This window comes from Chiloscyllium punctatum, chromosome 12 (assembly GCF_047496795.1).
Source record: "Chiloscyllium punctatum isolate Juve2018m chromosome 12, sChiPun1.3, whole genome shotgun sequence".
NCBI lineage: Eukaryota > Metazoa > Chordata > Chondrichthyes > Orectolobiformes > Hemiscylliidae > Chiloscyllium > Chiloscyllium punctatum.
In genome coordinates, this window is record NC_092750.1 from 23,079,550 (window position 1) to 23,105,203 (window position 25,654).

At 42.1% G+C, this 25,654-nt stretch overlaps 1 protein-coding gene across 6 annotated transcripts in view; it reads right to left on the reverse strand.

Moving 5' to 3' along the window:
* Positions 1-25,654, reverse strand: part of atrip (ATR interacting protein) — a 125,557-nt gene that overhangs the window by 44,729 nt on the left and 55,174 nt on the right. For 3 of the 6 annotated variants that reach the window (XM_072582090.1, XM_072582094.1, XM_072582101.1), the window contains 4 exons: positions 11,751-11,943; positions 4,247-4,414; positions 3,368-3,459; positions 1,751-1,848 (listed from right to left, as the gene is read on the reverse strand). The gene's annotated coding sequence lies outside the window, so the exon portion shown is untranslated. Of the gene's footprint in view, positions 1-1,750; positions 1,849-3,367; positions 3,460-4,246; positions 4,415-11,750; positions 12,861-25,654 lie in introns of those variants that run through there. The other 3 variants (XM_072582095.1, XM_072582091.1, XM_072582093.1) reach the window with 3 other exon arrangements.

Below are 25,654 nucleotides of genomic sequence, written 5' to 3' on the forward strand. Positions count from 1 at the left end.
ATGCTCAAAACATCAACTCTCCTGCTCTTCAAATGCTGCCTGACTGGCTGTGCTTTTCTAGCACCACACTTTTTGACTCTTGTGTAGGGGTCTGTAAAGGTTAATACTGAGGAGTGGCATAAGCACCATCCATAAACCAGAGAAAAGAAAGGTTTAAATGAAAAATATTACTGGAGCTCTATTTCGAGGTGTACAAAAATAGTATGTGTCATTTGTATGTTTTACTGATTTTGTTCCTTCTGTGTATGATGACATGGACTTGTGGAAACAACAGATTAGGATCTCAAAAGAGTAAGAGTTAATATCTGGCCCTCCTTGAAGTTGCTGAATCAATGTGTACCATATCAAGGGAAACTAACTCATTGGAAACATACATTAAACTATGTCTTGTCAACTACAAGAGATTCTTCTAGTTAGAAGAGGAAGTGCTGTCCGTTGCCACACAAGACCAAACAGGCCCAGTAACTATCTACCTTTAAAGAGGATGTTGGCAGCAAACTTAATTGTGAGGAGTGGCTCGTACAATGTAATTAACTGGCGTGTTGGTACAACACTTTCTTCATCAGACAATTACTTAATTCCAAGCATCAGCCTGATGAACTCTCTCTGAATTAATTCCAATGCAAATACATATATATTGTACTAAAATTAAAATTAGGTTTGTTGTCACATGCACCTAAATACAGAGGTACATGAGTACAGTGAATTGTGTACAATGTCACCGTTTCCAGCACCATCTTAAGTATAAGGATACCTGGGTACTAAATCTTAAGTATGAATTTAAAAAATGAAAACATAAGGTTAAAAGATCAGCATTACAGTGCTAATGAAGCTAGGTTCAAAGATACCTAGGTAATAAAATCTTCGGTATAAATTAGAAGAATAAAGAAATAAAGGTAGAAGTCCAAAATGTAGTAATCCAAAGCTATTACCTCTATATTGCTGCTCCTGTCATCTCTTTTTTTATGAAATCTGTATGTTTGTGTTGGTTGAGTCTGATATCACCATGTATTGCTGCTTACCATCTCATATGATCAGCTGCAAGGCTTTCCCAGCTGACAACCCTGATGTTTAAAAAGCTTGCACAAAAAAATGTAAACATGGGAAGCCTGAAACAAAAATCTAAAACTGATGAATATATTCAACAGATCAGTTTGAATCTATGAAGGAAAAGATATCTAAATGTTGCTGCTGTGAACAGTTTGTTAGCTCTATGTTGCTGGAGGTCATATTTGAATGCATGAAGTAATGAGAAAATAGGCCTCAAGGTTGCTCTGCAAAGATAAAATGCTGCATTAGAAAATGAAGAATTGTTCAAACTATTATAATCTTGTATTGTAATCATGAACTTGAAAAAAAAGAATGTGGGTTGTGATTGTAAGAGTGCAAGTGAGATTGTTACAAGGACAAGAGTGAGAGTACATTTGTGCTAACTATTGAAATAATGAACTGTGAAAGCATTCAAACCAAATGGCCCATGAGTATGGTTCAAAATAAGACAGGGAAGAAATCAGATTATAAATACTTTACGTTTAGTTGCAGGCAATGTAGTTGTTGTCTATTGGTAATTTCCGTACTTTGCAATTTATATTAAGAAAGTTACTAAAGTATTGTGAAATTGATTGGAGCATGCAAGAGTGTCAGCCATCTGTTTTAGGGAAAGTGCCACACAGAAATGTGACAGACTAATGGCAGGACTTGCTCAGGAAAAGGATTATGATGGTGTAGATATCATCATTTGAAAACTTACAGCATTCAGCAAGCTTCTTGAACTGCCACTGTCCATTTGGTGTTGGTACACCCGTGATGCCATTAATGAGGGAATTGCAGAGTTTTCACCAACTGACCCTGAAGGAACAGTGATATATTTTCAAGTCAGGATGGGGATTCTAAATGCATTGTACTTCAGACCATGTGTTGTTTATTTGTGTAAGTATGGTACACTTTAACAGTCTGATCATGTGATCTCGTCAGTCATTTTAGACAGGAAATAGCACAGTCCTTACGTAAACATATTCTACTTCAGACAAGTAGATATGACTCCAGTGCCAGCAGGACAAATTAATTAGATTAGATTACATTACAGAGTGGAAACAGGCCCTTCGGCCCAACAAGTCCACACTGACCCGCCGAAGCACAACCCACCCATACCCCTACATTTACCCCTTACCTAACACTATGGGCAATTCACCTGACCTGCACATCTTTGGACTGTGGGAGGAAACCGGAGCACCCGGAGGAAACCCACACAGACACGGGGAGAACGTGCAAACTCCACACAGTCAGTCTCCTGAGGCAGGAATTGAACCTGGGTCTCTGGCGCTGTGAGGCAGCAGTGCTAACCACTGTGCCACCGTGCCGCCCACAAAGAAATACACTAGAAATGATCTGCTACTATCAAAAGTGATAGACCTGATACTTTGCGACAAGATCACAGAAATGACCCTAGAACTGAAACCAAATGTTGCATGAAGCTCGAAATAACCACACAAGCAGGTTGAATCCTATGGAGAATAATGGTCATCATTCTACCAGAGCTAAGGAAATAAGTGTTAAATCAAAGACATGAAGATCACTCTGACATTGTCTGGATGAAAGAGATAACTATTTTTGGTTGCCAGGCCTCAAAACCAAGACAGGAATTTGTGCAACTTGCATGAGAATTCATAATCTACCTTTGTTAGCACCATTACACCATGGAAAAGACCACAAAGGCCATAGCAAAGAATCTATAAAGACTACTTTTTGAAAGGTTTCATAGGTTTTTGAGGTCGGCATGGTGGCACAGTGGTTAGCACTGCTACCTCATAGCGCCAGAGACCTGGGTTCAATTCCCGCCTTGGGCAACTGTCTGTGTGGAGTTTACACATTCTCCCTGTGTCTGCGTGGGTTTCCTCCCACAGTACAAAGATGTGCAGGTTAGGTGAATTGGCCATGCTAAATTGCCCGTACTGTTAGGTGAAGGGGTAAATGTAGGGGAATGGGTCTGGGTGGGTTGCTCTTTGGATTGGTGTGGACTTGTTGGGCCGAAGGGCCTGTTTCCACACTGTAAGTAATCTAATCATAGTGGTTGACTACTAAAAGGCCTGAAGTTGCCATCATGAAGATGACACCTTTGGAGAAAATCATTGAAAAATTGGGGGAGGTCTTTGCGAGGTTTGGTTGTTCAGAACAACTTGCTCGTGGTCCACAAATTGATAATGGTTCACAGTTTACATCATTAGAGTTTATAGATTATTTAAAGAGCAACTGGATTCAACATTCTGATCGGCTCCTTTTCACCCTTCTACAAAAGGTTTGTTCACACAGTGTAACATTTCTCAAACATAACTCAAGAAGAGGGATCACTATCCATAAGCCAACATACCAGAACACAATCCACTTGACGACTCTTAAGTCCTCCAGCATTGCTCATGATAAAGCATCAATTGTGTGCAGCATTTGATTTGCTGAAAATATCTATGACAAGAAACAACAGGATCATGTTTTCTAACAAGAGAACAAGGCCAAAAGTGACTTTTTCCAAAAAGGTCATGAAGTGTTGGCAAGGAACTACACTACTGGCAAGAAGTGGGTATCAGCCATCATTGCAGCACAGGCTGAACACTGTACAGATGGGCACTTTGGGCCGAAAACAGTTTAGTCCAACCTTGCTACCTGGAGAATAAATAACTCCATGATAAAGCTCCTGCTGATTTACCCCTTGGCCTCCTGGTCCTTCTTGGAACATAACACCATGAATAGCCACAAATCCACAATAAACCTATGATCTCTTTAGTTTGTATTTGCTTTCCATCTGGAAGTATGTCAAACTAGGCTTTTTCTTTAAGTTTGAAGAACACATCCATCATATCCTATTACAGTTACAATGCTTTCACCAATAATGTAACCATAGGAAAGAATGGTATTGAAATCTGAGCCACTTTTTCCAAACTGCATTCATTTAGAAGACAAGTTCAAAGGGCAGATTTTCTAGATCTGTGCATCGGGCAAGGTATCTGACATTTTGTGATCATGAATCAGGAAATCATGGACCAATTATGATAATCCACCAATTGAAATTATTGTATTTTACGCTATGAGAAATCAGCAAATCTAGTCTCAAATTCTAATGAAAGGATAACTGCAAAATGGATGGATGTAGCTGTCTAAGATGGTGGAGGAGCAGGACTCCTGGGCTGGAGCTCATGCGCTCTATCCATTTCTTAATCTCTCTTTTCACATTTTTCATTCCTTCTCTTATTACCTTCTGTCCTCAGGTAGCATCAGCAATCTCCAGGGTGAAAACCAGCGCGGACACCCGGCCTCAATGTGGACTTGAATCCCTGGCCTCGGCATGAACTTGATTTGCGGCCTCAGCGTAGACTCGACCTATCACCTTCTGCATGGATCTAACTCCCCAGCCTCTTCTGTACTGCATAATCCAATGGTTTTATGAAAAAGAGGGCAATCACATTTCGAGGAGTGTATTAAAGACCCCTACTCAGGGAGAGATAGATAGGTTGGAGGCAAATTCAGAGAAGTGTAAAAATAATAAACTAATTATAAGGAAATTTCAAATTCTTCAATATTGACTAGAATAGACAAAATGTGAAAGGCTTAGAGGGAGCAGAATTCTTAAAATGTATTCAGGAGAGCTTTCTCAGGCAGCACACAGTCTGATAAGAGAGCGAGTGGTGCTGGATCTAATTTTAGGAAGAAAGGCTGGAAATTGGTAAAGGTGTCAGCAGGGGTGGGGTGGGGAATTATAGGTAACCATAATTTAGTAAGGTTAAATATAATTATGGGAACAGACAAAGAAGCAGAAAATACATAACTATCACTTAAGAAAAAGTGCTAGGAAAACTAATGAGACTAAAGACCTATAAGTTCCCTGCACCTGATGAGATACTTTCTAGGAAAATAAAGGAAGTAGCTACTGAGCTAGTGGATGCACTGATAATAACCTTCCAGGAATCTTTCGATTCTGGAAAAGTCTTGGAGGATTGGAATACTGCCAATGTAAACCTTTATTTGAAAAGAGACAAAAAAACAGGTAAAATTAAAATAGGCCAGTTAACATCTTATTGGGAAATTGTCAACATCTGTTATACAGGATGTAATAGCAGAGCATTAAAAAATGCATAATATGATCGAGGAGTGTCAATATGGCTTCATGAAGGGAAAATTGTACCTGACAAATTTACTAGAATTATTTCAAGAGGTAACAAACCAAATTGATAAAGGGGGAGCTGTGGATGTATTATTTAATTTATGTTCAGAAGGAGTATGATAAGGTACCATACATTAGTCTATTTATTAAGTAAAAGCTCATGGTGTTAGAGGTCATTATTAACATGGATAGAAAATTGGCTAACTAATAGAAGACAGAAATTTGGGATGAAGGAGGCATTTTAGTACAGCAACCTGGAAATTGTGATGTGTCACAGGGATCAGCGCCGGTGCCACAATTATTGACAATAATGTTTTGGATGAGAAAGTGAATATACTATAGCCAAGTTTGCAGAAGATACAAAAATGGGTGGGAAGGCATGTGGTGAGGATGGCACAGAGTCTGAAGAAACATACAGAAAGCTTAAGTGAGTAGACAAAAACTTAGAAAATTGAATACAATGTGGGGAAATATGATGTTATGCACCGGAAGGAAGAGTAGAGGAGATGATTGCTTAACTGGGGCAAGACTGTAGAAAGCTACAGAAGAGAATGATCAGGATTTCTTGTCCATGAATAACAAATAAGATAGCATCCAAGTTCAGTAGTAATAGGGAAGGCAAATGGAATGTTGGCCTATATTTCAAAAGAATGGAGTATAAAAGTGATGAGGTTTAATTAAAACTATGCAAGACCCATGTCAGACCACAACAGGAATACTATAAACAGTTTTTGGATCCTTAAGTAAGGAAAGATATGCAGGCATTGGAGACAGTCCGGAGGAGAATCATTAGCTGATTATAAGGTACGGAGGGAATGTCTTAGGAGGAGAGGTTGGATAGATTTGGCCTGTACTCTTTGGAATGTGGAAGATTGCTGAGGTCACCTTATTGAAACTGAAATAACGTCACAGAGGTTGGTATCCTTTCACCAAGTCACCCTTCATTTATACATGGAAAGTCCTTAACACTGGTCCAGCTCCCTTAGAGCCAGCTCTCAGAGTGTCTGACACTCATTTTATGTAGGCAAACGTGAGGACTGCAGATGCTGGAAACCAGAGTTTAGGTCAGAGTGGTGCTGAAAAAGCACAGCAGGTCAGACAGCATCCGAGGAGCAGGAAAATCAACGTTTCGGGCAAAAGCCCTTCATCATTTTATGTGCCATCTGGGGCTCTCTGATTGTACCAGATTAACAGGCCAAATCAGGGAACTCCTACTCTATCCTGTCCTCCTGGCTGACCTTATTATAATCACGACAGAAATACTCAAGATTCTTAGGGGACATGACAAGGTAATTGCAGAAAGGTTGCTTATCCCTGTGCAGAGTATAACAACGGACGGTATAATCTCGGTATAAGTGGTCACACGTTTATGACAGAGTTGAAGAGGAATTTCTTCTCACAGAGGCTATCATAGAACATAGAACAGTACAGCACAGAACAGACCTTTCAGCCCACGATGTTGTGCTGACCACTGATCCTCATGTATGCACCCTCAAATTTCTGTGACCATATGCATGTCCATTAGTCTCTTAAATGTCCCCAATGACCTTGCTTCCACAACTGCTGCTGGCAATGCATTCCAAGCTCTCACAACTCTCTGTGTAAAGAACCCGTCCCTGACATCCCCTCTATACTTTCCTCCAACCAGCTTAAAATATAACCCCTCGTGTTAGTCATTTCTGCCCTGGGAAATAGTCTCTGGCTATTGACTTTATCTATGCCCCTCATTATCTTGTATACGTTAATTAGGTCCCCTCTCCTCCTCCTTTTCTCCAATGAAAAAAGTCCGAGCTCAGTCAACCTCTCTTCAAAAGATAAGCCCTCCAGTCCAGGCAGCATCCTGGTAAACCTCCTCTGAACCCTCTCCAAAGCATCCACATCTTTCCTATAATAGGGCGACCAGAACTGGACGCAGTATTCCAAGTGCGGTCTAACCGAAGTTTTATAGAGCTGCAACAAGATCTCACGACTCTTAAACTCAATCCCCCTGTTAATGAAAGCCAAAACACCATATGCTTTCTTAACAATCCTGTCCATTTGGGTGGCCATTTTAAGGGATCTATGTACCTGCACACCAAGATGCCTCTGTTCCTCCACACTGCCAAGAATCCTATCCTTAATCCTGTACTCAGCTTTCAAATTCGACCTTCCAAAATGCATCACCTCGCATTTAACCAGGTTGAACTCCATCTGCCACCTCTCAGCCTATCTCTGCATCCTGTCAATGTTCCGCTGCAGCCTACAACAGCCCTCTATACTGTCAACGACACCTCCAACCTTTGTGTCATCTGCAAACTTGCTGACCCATCCTTCAATCCCCTCATCCAAGTTATTAATAAAAATTACAAACAGTAGAGGCCCAAGGACAGAGCCCTGTGGAACACCACTCACCACAGACTTCCAGGCAGAATATTTTCCTTCTAGTACCACTCACTGTCTTCTGTTGGCCAGCCAATTCTGTATCCAGACAGCTAAGTTCCCCTGTATCCCATTCCTCCTGACCTTCTGAAAGAGCCTACCATGGGGAACATTATCAAATGCCTTGCTGAAGTCCATATACATCACATCCACAGCTCGACCCTCATCAACTTTTCTAGTCACATCCTCAAAGAACTTGATCAGGTTTGTGAGGCATGATCTGCCCCTCACAAAGCCGTGTTGACTGCATTTAATCAAGCCATGCTCATCCAGATGGTCATAAATCCTATCCCTCAGAATCCTTTCTAACACCTTGCAGACGATAGACGTGAGACTTACTGGTCTGTAATTGCTGGGATTACCCTATTTCCTTTCTTGAAGAAAGGAATTACATTTGCCTCTCTCCAGTCCTCAGGTACGACTCCAGCGGAGAGCGAGGATGCAAAGATCTTCGCAAGTTGCAAAGCAATTGCATTTCTCGTTTCCCAAAGCAGCCAAGGACAAATCTGGTCCGGGCCTGGCGATTTGTCAATCTTAATGTTTGACAAAGTTTTCAGCACATCAGCTTCCTCTATCTCTATCCATTCCAGCATGCACACCTGCTCTTCAAAGGTTTCATTCACTACAAAGTTTGTTTCTTTCGTAAAGACAGAAGCAAAAAAATCATTTAGGGCTTCCCCTACCTCCTCAGACTCCACACACAAGTTCCCTATGCTATCCCTGATTGGCCCTACTCTTTCTTTGACCATTGTCTTATTCCTCACATAAGTGTAAAATGCCTTTGTGTTCTCCCTCATCCGTTCTGCCAAGCCTTTCTCGTGCCCCCTCCTGGCTCTCCTCAAACCATTTTTGAGCTCCTTCCTCGCCTGCCTATAATCCTCTAGAGCTGAGCTTGACCCTAGCTTCCTCCACCTTATGTAAGCTACCTTTTTCCTTTTGACGAGAAGCTCCACCGCTCTCGTCATCCAAGGTTCCTTTATCTTACCACTTCTTGCCTGTCTCAGAGGGACATATTTATTCACTTGCAACAACCATTCCTTAAACAGTCTCCACATGTCTATAGTGCCTTTACCATGGAACAATTGCTCCCAATCCATGCTTCCTAACTCATGTCTAATTGCATCATAGTTTCCTCATCCCCAATTAAATATCCTCCCATTTTGCCTAATCCTCTCCTTCTCCATAGCTATGTAGAATGTGTGGCAGTTGTGGTCACTATCACCAAAATGCTCTCCCACCACAGATACCTGCCCCGGCTCGTTTCCGAGCACCAAGTCTAGAATGGCCTCTCCCCTCGTCAGCCTGTCAATGTACTGAGTTAGGAAACCTTCCTGAACACACCTTACAAAAACAGCTCCATTCAAATCTTCTGCTTGAAGGAGGTTCCAATCAATATTGGGAAAGTTAAAATCGCCCATTACAACACCCTACTACGTCCACACTTTTCCAAAATCTGCCGACCTATGCTTTCTTCCATCTCCCTGCTGCTATTGGGGGGCCTGTAGTAAACCCCTAACGAGGTCACTGCTTCCTTGCTGTGCCTAATTTCCACCCCTACTGACTCGGTAGGCAGATCTTCCTCGACAATAGAAGCTTCTGTAGCTGTGATACCCTCTCTGATTAGTAGTTCTACACCCTTTTTTTCACCCCTCCCTATTCTTTTTAAATGCTCTAAACCCTGGAACATCCAGCAACCATTCCTGCCCCTAAGAAACCCATGTGTCTGTTACGGCCACAATATCATAGCACCAGGTACTGATCCATGCTCTAAGTTCATCACTTTTATACCTGATACTCCTTGCGTTAAAGCAAACACACTTTAACTGATCCCTTGGTTCCTTCCCAGGAAAATCCTTTCCACTAGCTGGTCTACCTCTTGCTATTGCCTCATCTGCATCAACTCTCACCTCTGGTATACAGCTCAGGTTCCCACCCCCCTGCCATACTAGTTTAAACCCTCTCGAACTACTCGAGCAAACCTTCCACCCAGGACATTGGTCCCCTTCCAGTTCAGATGCAACCCATCCTTCTTGTACAGGTTCCACCTTCCCCACAAGGCATCCCAATTATCTACACATCTGAAGCCCTCCCTCCTACACCAGCTGCGCAGCCATGTGTTAAGCTGCGCCCGTTCCCTGTTCCTTGCCTCGCTAGCTTGTGGCACCGGCAGTAAACTAGAGAACACTACTCCATTCGTCCTGCTTTGCAGCTTCCATCCTAACTCCCTGAAATCACTTTTTATATCCTTGATCCTTTTCCTAGCTATATCATTAGTGCCAATATGTGACACGATTTCTGGCTGTTCGCCCTCTCCTTTTAGAACCTTATACACCCGATCAAATCTGTGAAATTCTTTGCCTTATAGGCCTGTTGAGGTTGGATCATTAAGTGTATTTGAGGCTGAGGAAGATTTTCAATCAGTAAGGAAATCAAGATGTTATGGGGGAAAGGCAGGAAAGTGAAGTTGAGGATTATCAGACCAGCCATGATCTCTTTGAATGGTGGAACGAACCCAGAGCTTTAAATGGACTACTTCTGTTCCTATATCCTATCGTCTTATGCAAGTAAAGATCCCGAATTTAGAGAAGGCCGATTTTAAGAGAGGAATATGGAATCTGGCCAAAGCGAACTGGATGTAGCTGCTTGGAGTGATGTAGCTATAAAGCTGTAGAATTAAAGCTCTATGACTTTATAAGTCTCTAACTGTAAGAAAATGTAAAATGGCAGCAACATTGGTAAAAATGAGATAACTAATCATCATTCTGTACAATAAGTGGGTGGCACAGTGGTTAGCGCTGCTGCCTCACAGCACCAGAGACCTGGGTTCAATTCACACCTTGGGCGACTGTCTGTGTGGAATTTGCACATTCTCCCCGTGTCTGTGTGGGTATCCTCCGGGTGCTCCGGTTTCCTCCCACAGTCCAAAAGATGTGCAGGTTAGGTGAATTGGCCATGCTAAATTGCCCTTAGTGTTAGGTGTAGGGGAATGGGTCTGGGTGGGTTGCCCTTCGGAGGGTCGGTGTGGACTTGTTGGGCTGAAGGGCCTGTTTCCACACTGTAAGTAATCTAATCTAATCCCATATGTATGCCTTAAAATACAATGATTTCTTCTGACATTTTTGCTGGTCATTATCATTATTAATATTGCTTTTACTATTTAAATTTATTCATTACATAAAGCCCCACTCAGTGGAAATTTGAAAACTTGAAAATTTGAAATTGCAAAGACTTGTTTTGATTTCTCTTGTTATTTTTCTCCTCAGAAAATGAGCAGACTCACTCGAAGTATTGTATTTACAATGTAATCTATCATCTTTTAGCAAAGCCCTGTTGCAAGACATAAAATACTAATTAATAAAATTGGTATTTCAAAATTTCAATTTGTCAATTAATAAATATATTGTACCTTAATCTTTAGGTTCTATTGGTGAACAGCTTAAAGGTATGAAAAAAAATCGAAGTGTTGTGATCATTACTTCAAGAAAGGGTTCAAATATTTGTTAATTCCAAGTTTTGTCCTGGAGATTTTTTTGCTTCTCTTGAAATCAGTAACTTATAATTTCATAAGTGCTGACTATCCACACAAATAGTATCATGCTTGGGTGGTGTTTTACATTTGCAAACCTCAAGTGTAAGAATCAGCAGATTGTTTGACAGTGGGAGCCCAATCACAGTATAACCTTGTACTTGGCTGGTACCCACACATATGTTTAAAGTATGGTTTAATTAATAGAAATTAGAGATACCAACCCTGATTGATTTTGTCCTTATGTTACTACCATGTTGTCTAAGCAGAGATCAGCTAACTCATTGTTACAACCTGGTAAGGAGAGATAATTCCCCTCTCTTTAACCCCTTTTTGTCAGTTGCAACAAATATTTTATTTGTTTTAGCATGCAGTTTTCACACTTCAATTAAACGTTAAACTCATCAAAATTAAGGTGCCAACTAGACGACTTTCTTGAGTGAAACAAGGAAGAGTTTTACTACCGAGCAATCCCAAGGAAAATAATAAAACGCAACAAACATACATGTACAATCACAGGTGAAAAGTTTCAAATAGGGAATTTATTTAATCTACACAGGATGAATAAAGGTTACACAGTTTAAAAGTCCTAGGTAACCTCAAGACATTCGATTTTTCATCTTATACTACAGATGTTAAATTGTTGACCCATACCCCAGCAGTGGTGAAATTTGTAGATATCTTTGCATTTTCAATGAATGAGTATTTCTCCAATTTGTTTTGTCATGCTGTCCACTGAGATGATAACAGAAACTGAGAGAAAGGAAGACTTCTAGCTCTTGTTACAAAATTGTTTTCCTGCTCTTTGCTGCTTACAAGCAGCAACGGATTGCGAACAGGTTTCATTCTGCAACACATTCACAAGTCAATTTGTAAGCAAGTTGCAACACAATGTAGGACAATATAAATGAGCCATTTGTAAGTACAAGAAATATACATAAAATATAGAACTTTAAAATTACACCCATGTATGAAATTCCGTTCATAAGGAGCATTCATAAGTTAGAGGTTCATAAGTCAGGGACCTCCTATACTGTAATATGCTTTGTATATTCTCATGTCTGATTAACTCTCCATGCCGAATAGTCACCAGCAACCTTTCATATTCAAATTGTACACGTATGCAAGTGTGAATTACAATAGGATATGATTTTGTGACGCTGATTTTGACGGTTTCAGTGGACAAAACCTTACAGGGCCAAAAGGACATGGATTATGGTAAACCTTGTGGAAAAATTGTGTGAGAAGTCCAATGTGGCCTAACTTGACATCAGGGGCCACTTACTGCATTTTCTATAAAATTTCCAGATGTTGAGGCACATTTCTTGTTTGGCAGCAGTCGGCTGTCTATGAACTGGGATTATTGTTTCTTAAGTGGCTTACACTGTATTACAAACATACAGATAAGGAAGTCAATCCTTCGAGCTTACTCCACCATTTAATAAGATCATGGTTGATCTGATTTTAACCTCAACTGTATATTCTTGCATATCCCCGATAATCTTCCATCCCCTTGGTAATCAAGAATCTATCTACTTAAGTTTTAAAAGTATTTAAAGATTCTGCCTTTAGAGGAAGGGAATTCTAAAGACCTGAAACCCTCTGAGAAAAAAAATCTACATCTGTCTTAAATGGGTGACTCCTTATTTTTAAACAATGACATAGAACATAGAACATAGAACATAGAACAATACAGCACAGAACAGGCCCTTCGGCCCACGATGTTGTGCCGAACTTCTAACCTAGATTAAGCACCCATCCATGTACCTATCCAAATGCCGCTTAAAGGTCGCCAATGATTCTGACTCGACCACTCCCACGGGCAGCGCATTCCATGCCCCCACCACTCTCTGGGTAAAGAACCCACCCCTGACATCTCCCCTATACCTTCCACCCTTCACCTTAAATTTATGTCCCCTTGTAACACTCTGTTGTACCCGGGGAAAAAGTTTCTGACTGTCTACTCTATCTATTCCTCTGATCATCTTATAAACCTCTATCAAGTCACCCCTCATCCTTCGCCGTTCCAACGAGAAAAGGCCGAGAACTCTCAACCTATCCTCGTACGACCTACTCTCCATTCCAGGCAACATCCTGGTAAATCTTCTCTGCACCCTCTCCAAAACTTCCACATCTTTCCTAAAGTGAGGCGACCAGAACTGCACACAGTACTCCAACTGTGGCCTAACCAAAGTCCTGTACAGCTGCAACATCACTTCACGACTCTTGAATTCAATCCCTCTGCTAATGAACGATAATACTCCATAGGCCTTCTTACAAACTCTATCCACCTGAGTGGCAACCTTCAAAGATCTATGTACATAGACCCCAAGATCCCTCTGTTCCTCCACCTGACTAAGAACCCTACCATTAACCCTGTATTCCGCATTCTTATTTGTTCTTCCAAAATGGACAACCTCACACTTGGCAGGGTTGAACTCCATCTGCCACTCCTCAGCCCAGCTCTGCATCATATCTAAGTCCCTCTGCATCCGACAACAGCCCTCCTCACTGTCCACAACTCCACCTATCTTCGTATCATCTGCAAATTTACTGACCCACCCTTCGACTCCCTCATCTAAGTCATTAATAAAAATTACAAACAGCAGAGGACCCAGAACTGAACCCTGCGGAACTCCACTTGTAACTGGGCTCCAGGCTGAATATTTACCATCTACCACCACTCTCTGCCTTCGACCGGTTAGCCAGTTTTCTATCCAATTGGCCAAATTTCCCTCTATCCCATGCCTCCTGACTTTCCGCATAAGCCTACCATGGGGAACCTTATCAAATGCCTTACTAAAATCCATGTACACTACATCCACTGCTCTACCCTCATCCACATGCTTGGTCACCTCCTCGAAGAATTCAATAAGACTTGTAAGGCAAGACCTACCCTTCACAAATCCGTGCTGGCTGTCCCTAATCAAGCAGTGTCTTTCCAGATACTCGTAAATCCTATCCCTCAGTACCCTTTCCATTACTTTGCCTACCACAGAAGTAAGACTAACTGGCCTGTAATTCCCGGGGTTATCCCTATTCCCTTTTTTGAACAGGGGCATAACATTCGCTACTCTCCAGTCCCCTGGTACCACCCCCGTTGCCAGTGAAGACGAGAAGATCATTGCCAACGGTACTGCAATTTCCTCTCTTGCTTCCCACATAATCCTAGGATATATCCCGTCAGGCCCGGGGGACTTGTCTATCCTCAAGTTGTTCAAAATGTCCAACACATCTTCCTTCCTAACAGGTATCTCTTCTCGCTTATCAGTCTGTTTCACACTCTCCTCTTCAACAATACGGTCCCTCTCGTTCATAAATACTGAAGAGAAGTACTTGTTCAAGACCTCTCCTATCTCTTCCGACTCAATACACAGTCTCCCACTACTGTCCTTGATCGGACCTACCCTCGTTCTCGTCATTCTCAGGTTTCTCACATACGCACAGAATGCCTTGGGGTTATCCTTGACCCTATCCGCCAAGAATTTTTCATGCCCTCTCTTAGCTCTCCTAATCCCTTTCTTCAGGTCCCTTCTGGCTATCCTGTATCCCTCCACTGCTCTGTCTGAACCCTGTTTCCTCAACCTTATGTAAGCCTCCTTCTTCCTCTTTACTAGACATTCAACCTCCCTCGTCAACCAAGGCTCCCTCACACGACCATTTCTTTCCTGCCTGATAGGTACATACATATCAAGGACATGTCGTATCTGCTCCTTGAAAAAGTTCCACATTTCCACCACATCCTTCCCTGACAGCCTATGCTCCCAACGTATGCTCCTCAAATCCTGTCTTACAGCATCGTAATTTCCCTTCCCCCAATTGTAAAATCTTCCTTGTTGTGCGCACCTATCTCTCTCCATAACCAAGGTGAAAGTCACAGAATTGTGGTCACCATCACCAAAATGTTCACCCACTAACAAGCCCACCACTTGTCCCGGTTCATTACCGAGTACCAAATCCAATATGGCCTCCCCTCTGGTTGGACACTCTACATACTGCGTTAGAAAAGCTTCCTGGACACACTGCACAAACACCGCCCCATCCAATCTACTTGATCTAAAGAGCTTCCAATCAATATTTGGGAAGTTGAAGTCACCCATGACTACGACCCTGTGGCTTCTGCACCTTTCCAAAATCTGTTTCCCAATCTGTTTCTCCACATCTCTGCTGCTATTGGGGGGCCTATAATAAACACCCAACAAGGTGACTGCACCTTTCCTATTTCTGACTTCAGCCCATACTACCTCCAGAGGCAGATCCCCTCAAACTTCCTTTCTGCAGCCGTTATACCATTTCTAATTAGCAATGCCACCCCCCCTCCTTTTTTACCACCCTCCCTAATCTTACTGAAACATCTGTAACCAGGAACCTCCAACAGCCATTCCTGTTCCTCATCTATCCATGTTTCCGTGATGGCCACAACATCGTAGTCCCAGGTACCGATCCACGCCTTAAGTTCACCCACCTTATTTCTGATACTCCTTGCATTGAAGTATACGCACTTGAGCCCATCTCTGTGTCCGCAAGTAGTCCCTGTCAGTGCTACCTTCTCCACAGCCTCCCTACAGTCTTGGGCATCCTGACACACAGCTAGCTTACTTGCTGGACTACAAGTCCGGATCCCATCCCCCTGCCAAATTAGTTTAAACCCCCCCGAAGAGTGCTAGCAAACCTACCCCCCAGGATATTGGTGCCCTTCTGGTTCAGGTGCAACCCGTCCTGTTTGTACAGGTCCCACCTTCCCCAGAATGCAGTCCAATTGTCCAAATATCTGAAGCCCTCCCTCCTACACCATCCTTGCAGCCACGTGTTCAACTGCACTCTCTCCCTATTCTTTGCCTCACTGTCACGTGGCACTGGCAACAACCCAGAGATGACGACTCTGTCTGTCCTAGCTTTTAGCTTCCAGCCTAACTCCTTGAGCTCTTGAATGACCTCCCCACCCCTCTTCCTACCTATGTCGTTGGTGCCAATGTGTACCACGACTTCTGGCTGCACATCCTCCCCCTTAAGGATTCTGAAGACATGGTCCGAGATGTCTCGGACCCTAGCACCCGGGAGGCAACAAACCATCCGAGAGTCTCGCCCATGTCCACAGAACCGCCTGTCCGTCCCTTTAACTAGAGAGTCCCCTATAACTAGCGCTCTCCTCCTCTCCCCCTTTCCCTTCTGAGTCTCAGAGCCACAGACCCCTTCACTGCAGCTTACACCTGCAAGGCTGTCCCCCCCAACAGTTTCCAATGCTGTATACTTATTTTTTAGGGGAAAGACCACAGAGGAACCCTGCACTGCCTGCTTCTTCCCCTTCCCACCTCTAACTGTTACCCAGCTACCTCTGTTCTCCGGCGTAACTATGTCCCTGTAGCTTCTATCGATCACCCTCTCAGCCTCTCGAATAATCCTCAGCTCATCCAGCTCCAGTTCCAGTTCCCTAACTCGTTCGGTGAGGATCAGGATCTGACTGCATTTCCTGCAGACGAAGTCGGCAGGAGTATCGGTGGTCACCCCTACCTCAAACATCCTGCAGGAGGAACATTCCACCGCCTGCGCTGACATGACTGTACACTTTGTCTCCAAAAACAAGAACACTGAGTCAATAACCTGTAGACTTTAAAGTTAGGTTAGAGGAGGCCCTACGAAAGTAGGACCTGGGGTCTAGAACACACCCACTCAAATACTAATCACTTACCTTCCCGCCCAGCTATGCGCTCCAACCTCACTTCCGCTGCCCGCTACAGGTAAGTAATTTTGAAACAAACTGTCTTACCTTAGCTGTAGTCTCCCGGGTTCGCTTTTCCTCGGCCGCTGCTCCCACTCAAAAACTCTGAGTTCTAATTCTCACGAGATGAAACATCCAACATCCACCTGGCCAAGTTTTCTCAGAATCTTACATGTTTCAACTACATCACTTCTGACTCTTCTAAACTCCAGAGGGTACAGGCTTAATCTATCTAGCCTTTCACGTATGGAAATCAACTCATTCCAGATGATTGTCTAGTAAACTTGCTCTGAACTCCTTCCAATGCATTAACGTTCATAAATACAGTGATCAGTACTGTACATAATACTTCAGATGCAGTCTCCACCAATGCTCTGTATAACTGAAGCATAATCTCCCTACTCTTGCATTCGATTCCCTTTGCAATAAAACATAGCATGTTATTAGCTTTCCTGACTACTTGCTGTACCTGCACACTAACGTTCTGTGATTCATGCACGAGGACCCCCAGATCTCTCTGCATCACAGAGATATGTGACCTCTTACCATATTGTGCATTTTTTTTCTTTCTGCCAAAATAGAGAATTTCACACTTTCCACCATTGCACTTCATTTGCCAGATCTTTGTCCACTAAGTTAACCTATCTAAAAACTGAAAGAACTGCAGATGCTGTAAATCAGAGGCAAAAAGTCAAATTGCTGGAAAAGCTCAGCATCTGTGGAGAGAAATCAGAGGTAACTGTTCTGAGGAAGAGTCACTCGATTTGAAACATTAACTCTGATTTCTTACCACAGATACTGCCAGAGCTGTGAGCTTTTCCAATAATGTCTATTTTTGCCTCAAGATAACCTATCTATAATCGCCTTATAGGCTCCTTACATTCTCTTCACAACTCACTTTCCTACTTATTCTTATGTCATCAGCAAATTCAGTGACCATAACTTCATCCTTTCATCCAAATTTTAAAGATGTGAAGGAGGACAGTTGGAGGCAAAGATTGAAGTAGTGGGCTCCACATGGAGTAATGGGTGGAAATGGGCTATTGGGACAACGTGAGATAAAATGGGCTTCTTCAGTGTATTTAGTGACCAGGCGGAGCCCAGTCTAACAGTATCCATTCATTCTCTAGATGATAACTGCAATGACAAAAATGGCTAGCCAATGTCCAAGGTGGACAGAGTCAGTACCAGAAGGGGCAATTACGTGAGGTATGCATTGGCAAACTGCAGCTACCTTTAATTTCCAATAATTTATTTATCCATTTGCAATGCATGAGAGTGAACATGCTTTGGGTTCAAATACTGGTCAAAGGTGATTTGCACCATTGCAATTTTAAGATTGGCATCTCAATGATTAAGAAGTTAGCAGCAATGAATTAAAATGAGGTGAATGCTTGCTAAAAGAATTCTATCACTTAGGAAACTTCCAAGGATACAGTGGGAGGAAATGAACATCACTTGAAGGTCTTTTCCCTGGGGTGGGGGAGTCCAGGACGAGAGGCCATAGGTTTAGGATGAAAAGGGGAAAGATTTAAAAGGGACCTAAGGGGTAACTTTTTCATGCAGAGGATGGTGTGTGTATGGAATGAGCTGGCAGAGGAAGTGGTCGAGGCTGGTACAACTACAACATTTAAAAGGCATCTGGATGGGTATATGAATAGGAAGGGATTAGAGGGATATAGGCCAGGTGCTGGCAAATGGAACCCAAGTAGTTTGGATGTCCAGTTGGCATGGATGAGTTGGAGCGAAGGGTCTGTTTCCATGCTGTACATCTCTATGACTGTGTCATGTAAGTGTTACTACAGATGCTATGGAATTAAATGATAAACTGAATTGTTGATTTGAGTCTGTATTGAAGTTGGAGTGCAAGAGGCACTCCTTATTGTTGGAATGTATTGGTCATTCAGACGATGTAACACCTTTGCCAAGTTGGTGCACGTGCTGCAAACAGGACCATAGTGGAGGAGATGAAAGAATAACGAAAGATGCAGTTCTATTGCTCGGACCTGGGGACCAGGATAGTCTGGATAGAATGTGCTGCATCATTCAGTGGCATGATGTGCTCTGCAGAAAATTGGGACACACAACAAGGTGATGTGCTGGATCCTGAGAAGCTTGGAGCAAATTTCCAAGGAGAAGATGGAGGACTTTGGGGAAGAGGAAAGTCTCCTTGCATATGACAGAGCTCATTTGTATCAGGTGCTGCAACTAGACAGTAGCTGACTGACACCTGGTCCCAATAGATGGGAATATCATGAAATGTATGATTGTCATTGGACATAATACTAGCATTTGGTTTGCAGCATGGGGGTGAACTGCAGCTTTTCTTAATTCTCTTCTGTACACTCACTGGCATAAATAGAAGTTCATGTTTGGAATTGTATGTGATTTTCCCCTCCTTGACAATGGCAGGCTGTGGGTCTTTGGGTACAGAGTGGTGGTGACTTAGAGAAGGTGTTTAGATGGGATATAGCTATGGACAGGTAAACTGTATGGCCTGGTGATTAAACAGCTTCAAGGGTGAGAGAGTGGAGCCGTGTGTATGAGGGAGTGTCAACCATGATGCTACATGCCAGGAGCAGCATGGTTTTGTGGTTGCTGTGCCATTATGTTACCAATAAGAGGGAATGCCAGATTACCAATGCTGTCCAGGTGCACAGTGACCTTTTAAGGATGATGGTGACTCTTCAAAAAACTCGATTCAACTTATTAAACAAAAGTTAGTTTCTGTAAAATGGCTTCAGACAAAGTAACAATTTCAGTGCAGATAGTTTCATTTGTTCCACATTAGTCCCTTGGATGTACCTCACTCTGCACAAGTGATTACATCAACCATTTTAATTCAGAGTTTGTTCTTTCTTCCAAGTCATTTTCTTCGACGAAAGGTCTCAGGGAATACAAACAGATGACAGAAGTTAAAATTTTATAGTTCATATTTACTATTATAATTTAACACCATGCTGATAAATTGAACTTTTTTCTTCCTTATCAGAATGTCTTAGTACTATGATAGAGGCTCTGTGCATTCAATCAGCAATCTTTTTTTCAATTGCCTTCCCTTTCATCCTGAAGGCACTAAATCTTTCTGTGGTTAGATTCAATAGACTAATTTTGCTCAGGCACAAGATTCATAGACTCATAGAATAGTTTCAGCACAGAAGGAGGAAGACCTTTCACATAGCGATAACTGTGCTTGGTGAGGACCAATTCTAGTGCCATTTCCTTGTTCAGTAGTCCTTTAAATATTTCCCTTTCACATAATAATTCAATTCCCTTTTGAAAATCATAGTTAATATCACTACCACCATAGTGTCAGGCAAATCACAAATTCTAGCCACTTGCTAAGTAAGAAAGATTTTCCTCATGTCATTGCTTCATTTTATAACTACTTTAAATCTGTGTTCACATGATCTTGATCCTTCCATCAATGGTAACAGTTCTCCCTAACTATTCTGTCTAAACCCTTCAGGATTTTGAATACCTCTATAAAACATAGAGGGTGGCATAGTGGCTCAGTGGTTAGCATTGCTGCCTCACACTCCAGGGACCTGGGTTTGATTCCAGCCTCAGGCGACTGTCTATGTGGTGTTTGCACATTCTCCCCATGTCTGCGTGGGTTTCCTCCCATAATCTAAAGATGTATAGGGTAGGTGATTGGCGGTGCTAAGTTGTCCATCGTGTACACGGATGTATAGGTTAAGTGCATGAGTCACGGGGGTGTAGGGGAATGTGTCTGGGTGGGATACTCTTTGGAGGGTCGGTGTGAACTTATTGGGCTGAAGGGCCTGTTTCCACACAATAGGAATTCTAATTCTAAATCTCTTTGCAAGCTCCTCTTCTTAAAGGAAAATAGTCCCAACTCTTCTAATCTTTCCATGTAACTGAAGTTCCTGATCCCTGGAACCATTCTCATAAACATTTTCTACAATCTTTCTAATGCCTTTATTTACTGCTTAAATTGCAATACCCAAACTGGATGCTGAGACCAAACAAATGTTTTCTACAGGCTTAATATAACTTCCCTGCTTTTGTATTCTACTCCCCTATTGACAGAACTCAAGATGCTGAATATCTTAATAATTGCTATCTCAGCCTGTCTTGCAACCTTCAATAATTTGTACACACACACATTTAGGTCCCTTTGATCCTGCACACCATTTAGAATTGACTGATCTGAAAATTCTCAACTCCACTTTCCTGCCCTTTTGGAATAACGCTTGATTCCCTTCCTGTTTTAAAATCTGGCTATTTCAGCCTTGAATATATTTAATGACCCAGCCTCAATAACCTTCTGTGATAAAGAATTCAATAGATTCACTAGATTAGATTACCTGTTTAGATTAGATTACTTACAGTGTGGAAACAGGCCCTTTGGCCCAACAAGTCCACACCGGCCCTCTGAAGAGCAACCCACCCAGACCCATTCCCCTACATTTAACCCTTCACCTAACACTACGGGCAATGTAGCATGACAGAGCACAACATTCTGAGACAAAATTACTCCTCATCTCGATCTGAAATGTTTCAAAGCCATCATCTCTCATTATTCTATATTCCAACGAGTACAGGACCACTCAACCTCTTCTCAAACGGCAGTCCCTCCATACCTGATATTACCTTAATGGTACTTCTCTGACTTCTCCAATACAAGTATATCTTTCCTTGTATAAGGGGCATAAAACTGTTTACAGTGTTCCAGCTGTGGCCTGACTAGCACCTTGTATACATTTAGCAAAACCTCCTTACTTTTATATTCCACTCCCTTTGAAATTAAATTCAATATGACTTCCCTGAACATAGATATTCACTTTCTATGATTCATGGATCAGGCGCCTCAAATTCACCTGTTTTGTATCTTTCTGCAGTCTTCAATTTGAATAACATTCAGTTCCTTTATTCTTCAGGGTGGCACGGTGGCTCAGTGGTCAGCACGGCTGCCTCACAGCACCAGGGAACTCGGTTCAATTCCAGCCTCGGGTGACTGACTGTGTGGAGTTAGCACATTCTCCCCATGTCTGCATGACTTTCCTCCCACAATCCAAAGATGTGCAGGTTAGGCGAATTGGCCATGCTAAATTGCCCATAGTATTCAGGGCTATGTAGGTTAGGTGCATTAGGTAAATATAGAGTAGTCGGGGTGGGTTACTCTTTGGAGGGTTAATATGGACTTGTTGGGCTGAAGGGCCTGTTTCCACACTGCAGGGATTCTATGATTCTTCCTTCCAAAGTGCATAAGCTCACAATTCCCACATTATATTCCTTCTCTTATGTGTTTTTATTCCCACTCACTTAACCTATCTATGTCACTCTGCAAATCTTTTGTGTCATCCTCACCACTTGCCTTCCACCTATTTTTGTGAGACCTGCAAACTTATGCAAAATTAATAATTACTTCACCAAATACAGATTAATTCAAGAAATGAATTTTTTAAAGGCAAATATGTTTAACAATGAACTTAATTTTTTTTTGTATGTTAACAGAGTGTTCATGAAAGTAATGCTGTTGATCTTAATGAAAATTACAAGTTACAACATTGAAAAGACATTTGGACAGATACATGAACAGGAACAGTTTAGAGGGATATGAGCCAAACACAGGCAAGTGGGATGGCTTGTTTCTGTGCTGTATGACTCTTTGTGGTGTACATGGACTTTCATAATGTATTTGATAAAGTGTAATACAAAACCTTTATGAAAAAGTTGAATTTCTTGGAATAAAAGAGACAGTAGCAGTATGGATACAAAGTTGGCTGACCTAAATTGCAGTGAAAACAAAGAGTTGTGGGGAATGGCATTTTTTGAACTGTAGGTATACTTAAGAGGGAAATCAGGAGGGCAAAAAGGGGACATGAGATAGCTTTAGCAAATAGAGTTAAGGGGAATCCAAAGGATTTTTACAAGTATATTAAGGACAGAAGGGTAACTAGGGAGACAAAGAGCCCCTCAAAGATCAGCGAAGCGACCTTTGTGTGGAGCCGCAGAAAATAGAGGAGACACTAAACAAGTATTTTGCATCAGAATTTACTGTGGAAAAAGACATGGAAGATATAGAATGTAGGGAAATAGATGGAGACATCTTGAAAAATGTTCACATTACACAGGAGGAAGTGCTGGATGTCTTGAAACACAAAAAGTTGATAAATCCCCAGACCTGATCAGGTGTACCTTAGAACTCAGTGGGAGGTTAGGGAAGTGATTGTTGGGCCTCTTACTGAGATATTTGTATCACTGATCGTCATAGGTGAGGTGCCGGAAGATTGGAGGTTGGCTAACGTGGTGTCACTGTTTAAGAAAGGTGGTAAGGACTTTATTGGTCAGAGTATTGAGTACAGGACTTGGGAGGTCATGTTGCAGCTGTACAGCACATTGGTTAGGCCACTTTTGGAATATTGTGTGCAATTCTGGTCTCCTTCCTATCGGAAAGATGTTGTGAAACATGAAAGGGTTCAAAAAAGATTTACAAGAATGTTACCAGGGTTGAAGGATTTGAGCTATTAGGGAGAGGCTGAACAGTTTGGGGCTGTTTTCCCTGGAATGTCAGAGGCTGAGGGGTGACCTTATAGAGGTTTATAAAACCATGAGGGGCATGGATAGGATAAATAGACAAAATCTTTTCCCTAGGATGGGGGAGTCCAGAAGTAGAGGGCATAGGTTTAGGGTGAGAGGGGAAAGATGTAAAAGGAGCAACCTTTTCATGCAGAGGGTGGTACGTGTATGGAATGAGCTGTCAAGAGGAAGTGGTGGAAGCTAATACGATTGCAACATTTAAAAGGCATTTAGATGGATATATGAATAGGAAGGGTTTGGAGGGATATGGGCTGGGTGCTGGTAGGTGGGACCAGATTGGGTTGGGATATGTGGTTGGCCTGGACAAGTTGGAGTGAAGGTAAAAACAATGAGTGCAGATGCTGGAAACCAGATTCTGGATTAGTGTGCTGGAAGAGCACAGCAGTTCAGGCAGCATCCAAGAAGCTCATTGGATGCTGCCTGAACTGCTGTGCTCTTCCAGCACCACTAATCCAGAAGTTGGAGTGAAGGGTCTGTTTCTGTGCTGTACATCTCTTTGACTCTAATAGATTGTGTTGGAGTTCCTGACAAATTGGCACTGAAATTCCTGCTCTTCCTGATATTTATTAACGACCTTTGTACCCTGGTGTACAAAGTTTTGAGATGATTCAAAACTTGGAAGTGTTGTAAACGATGAGGAAGATAGTGTAGAGTTTGAAAAGGAGAAAGACAAATTGATAGAATGGGCTGACAATGGCATATAGAGTGTCAGAGAGCATGGAAACAGACCCTTCGGTCCAAATCATCCATATTGACCAGATATCCTAAATTAATCTCGTCCCATTTGCCAGCAATTGGCCCATATCCCTCTAAACTCTTCCTATTCATAGATGCATCCAAATGTCTTTTAAATGTCGCAATTGTCCCAGCTTCCACCACTTCATTCCATATACACACCACCCTCTGTGAAAACATTGCCCCTTAGGTGCCTTTTATATCATTCCTCTCTAACCTTAAATCTATGCTGGACACCTCCACCTCAGGAAAAAGACCTTGTACCTTATCCATGCCACTCATGGGTTTATAAATCTCTATAAGGTCACCTCTCAGCCTCCGACACTCCAGGGAAAACAGCCACAGCCTTTTCAGACTCTTGTACAGTAATTTAAAGTAGAGAAATGATTCATTTCAGTACTAAGAATGCAGAGAGACAAATAAAGTAAGCAGTACAATTTTAAATGGTGTGCAGGAGCAGAAGGACCAGAATGTATATGTGTACAAATCATTGATGGTTGCAAGACAGGCTGAGATAGTGATTATTAAAATATTCAGCATCTTGCGTTTTGTCATTAAAGGTACTCTTGTCTCTCAGCCTTTACATCACTACTACCCATTCTCTATTCAAATATGTGCTGGCAAATGGGACTAGATTAAAGTTCCCCATTACAATTACCCTATAATCTCCAGGTATGCTTAATTCCCACCACTTCTTTGAGCAAGGACTCCACTGTTACTGCAACATTATAGTTCAATGTGGCTATCTATGTCTGCAACTAACCAATCTTAGGTCCATGTGAATGTCACATATTCACACCTTAATTCCTATTTTGTTATTTTCCCTATTGTGCTGACCATACCTAATACCATACTATTTCCTACTTTAGTATTATCAGCCTCAACCAATACTCTTTGCACCTTGGCATTCCTCTCTCGGAGCAGCTGCTGGTTCCCATACTCTTGCCAAGTTAGTTTAAATCCTTCTCAACAGTACTAACACGTCATCCAACAAGGAAATAATTCCCAGCTTTATTTTAGTGTAACCCATCCAGTCTGTACAGGAACCTCCAAGAATCTAAAACCATTCATTGTGCATGATCTTCCCATTCACATATTAATCACTCTATCATCCTATTCTACGTGATATCCTGCTTGCTAATTTCTTATGAAGCTTCTCAATGTCTGACTGCAGCATATATCTCTCATTCTATCCACCTTGTTGATACAAATGAGCACCAGATCCTCTGGGTCTTCACTTCTTTGCTTAAAGTGCTCTGCCGACATTTGGATACATCCTTGACCCGAACACCAGAGAGGCAACAAATAGCTCTGGATTCATATTTTCAGCTGCCTGTCTGTTTTATCATTATTCATAATCACTATATAGCTCAGCCAATTGTGGTTCCATGCATATATCTCTAGTTGTACTCCTTGTCTGAATGAACACTTAGATCTCCATCCAGATTCGGATACTTGTTCTGAGGGGACAAATGCACCATCTTCACTGTCAGTTGACCATCTAGTGGTCCCTCCCTCCCTCCTTTGCATGTATTTC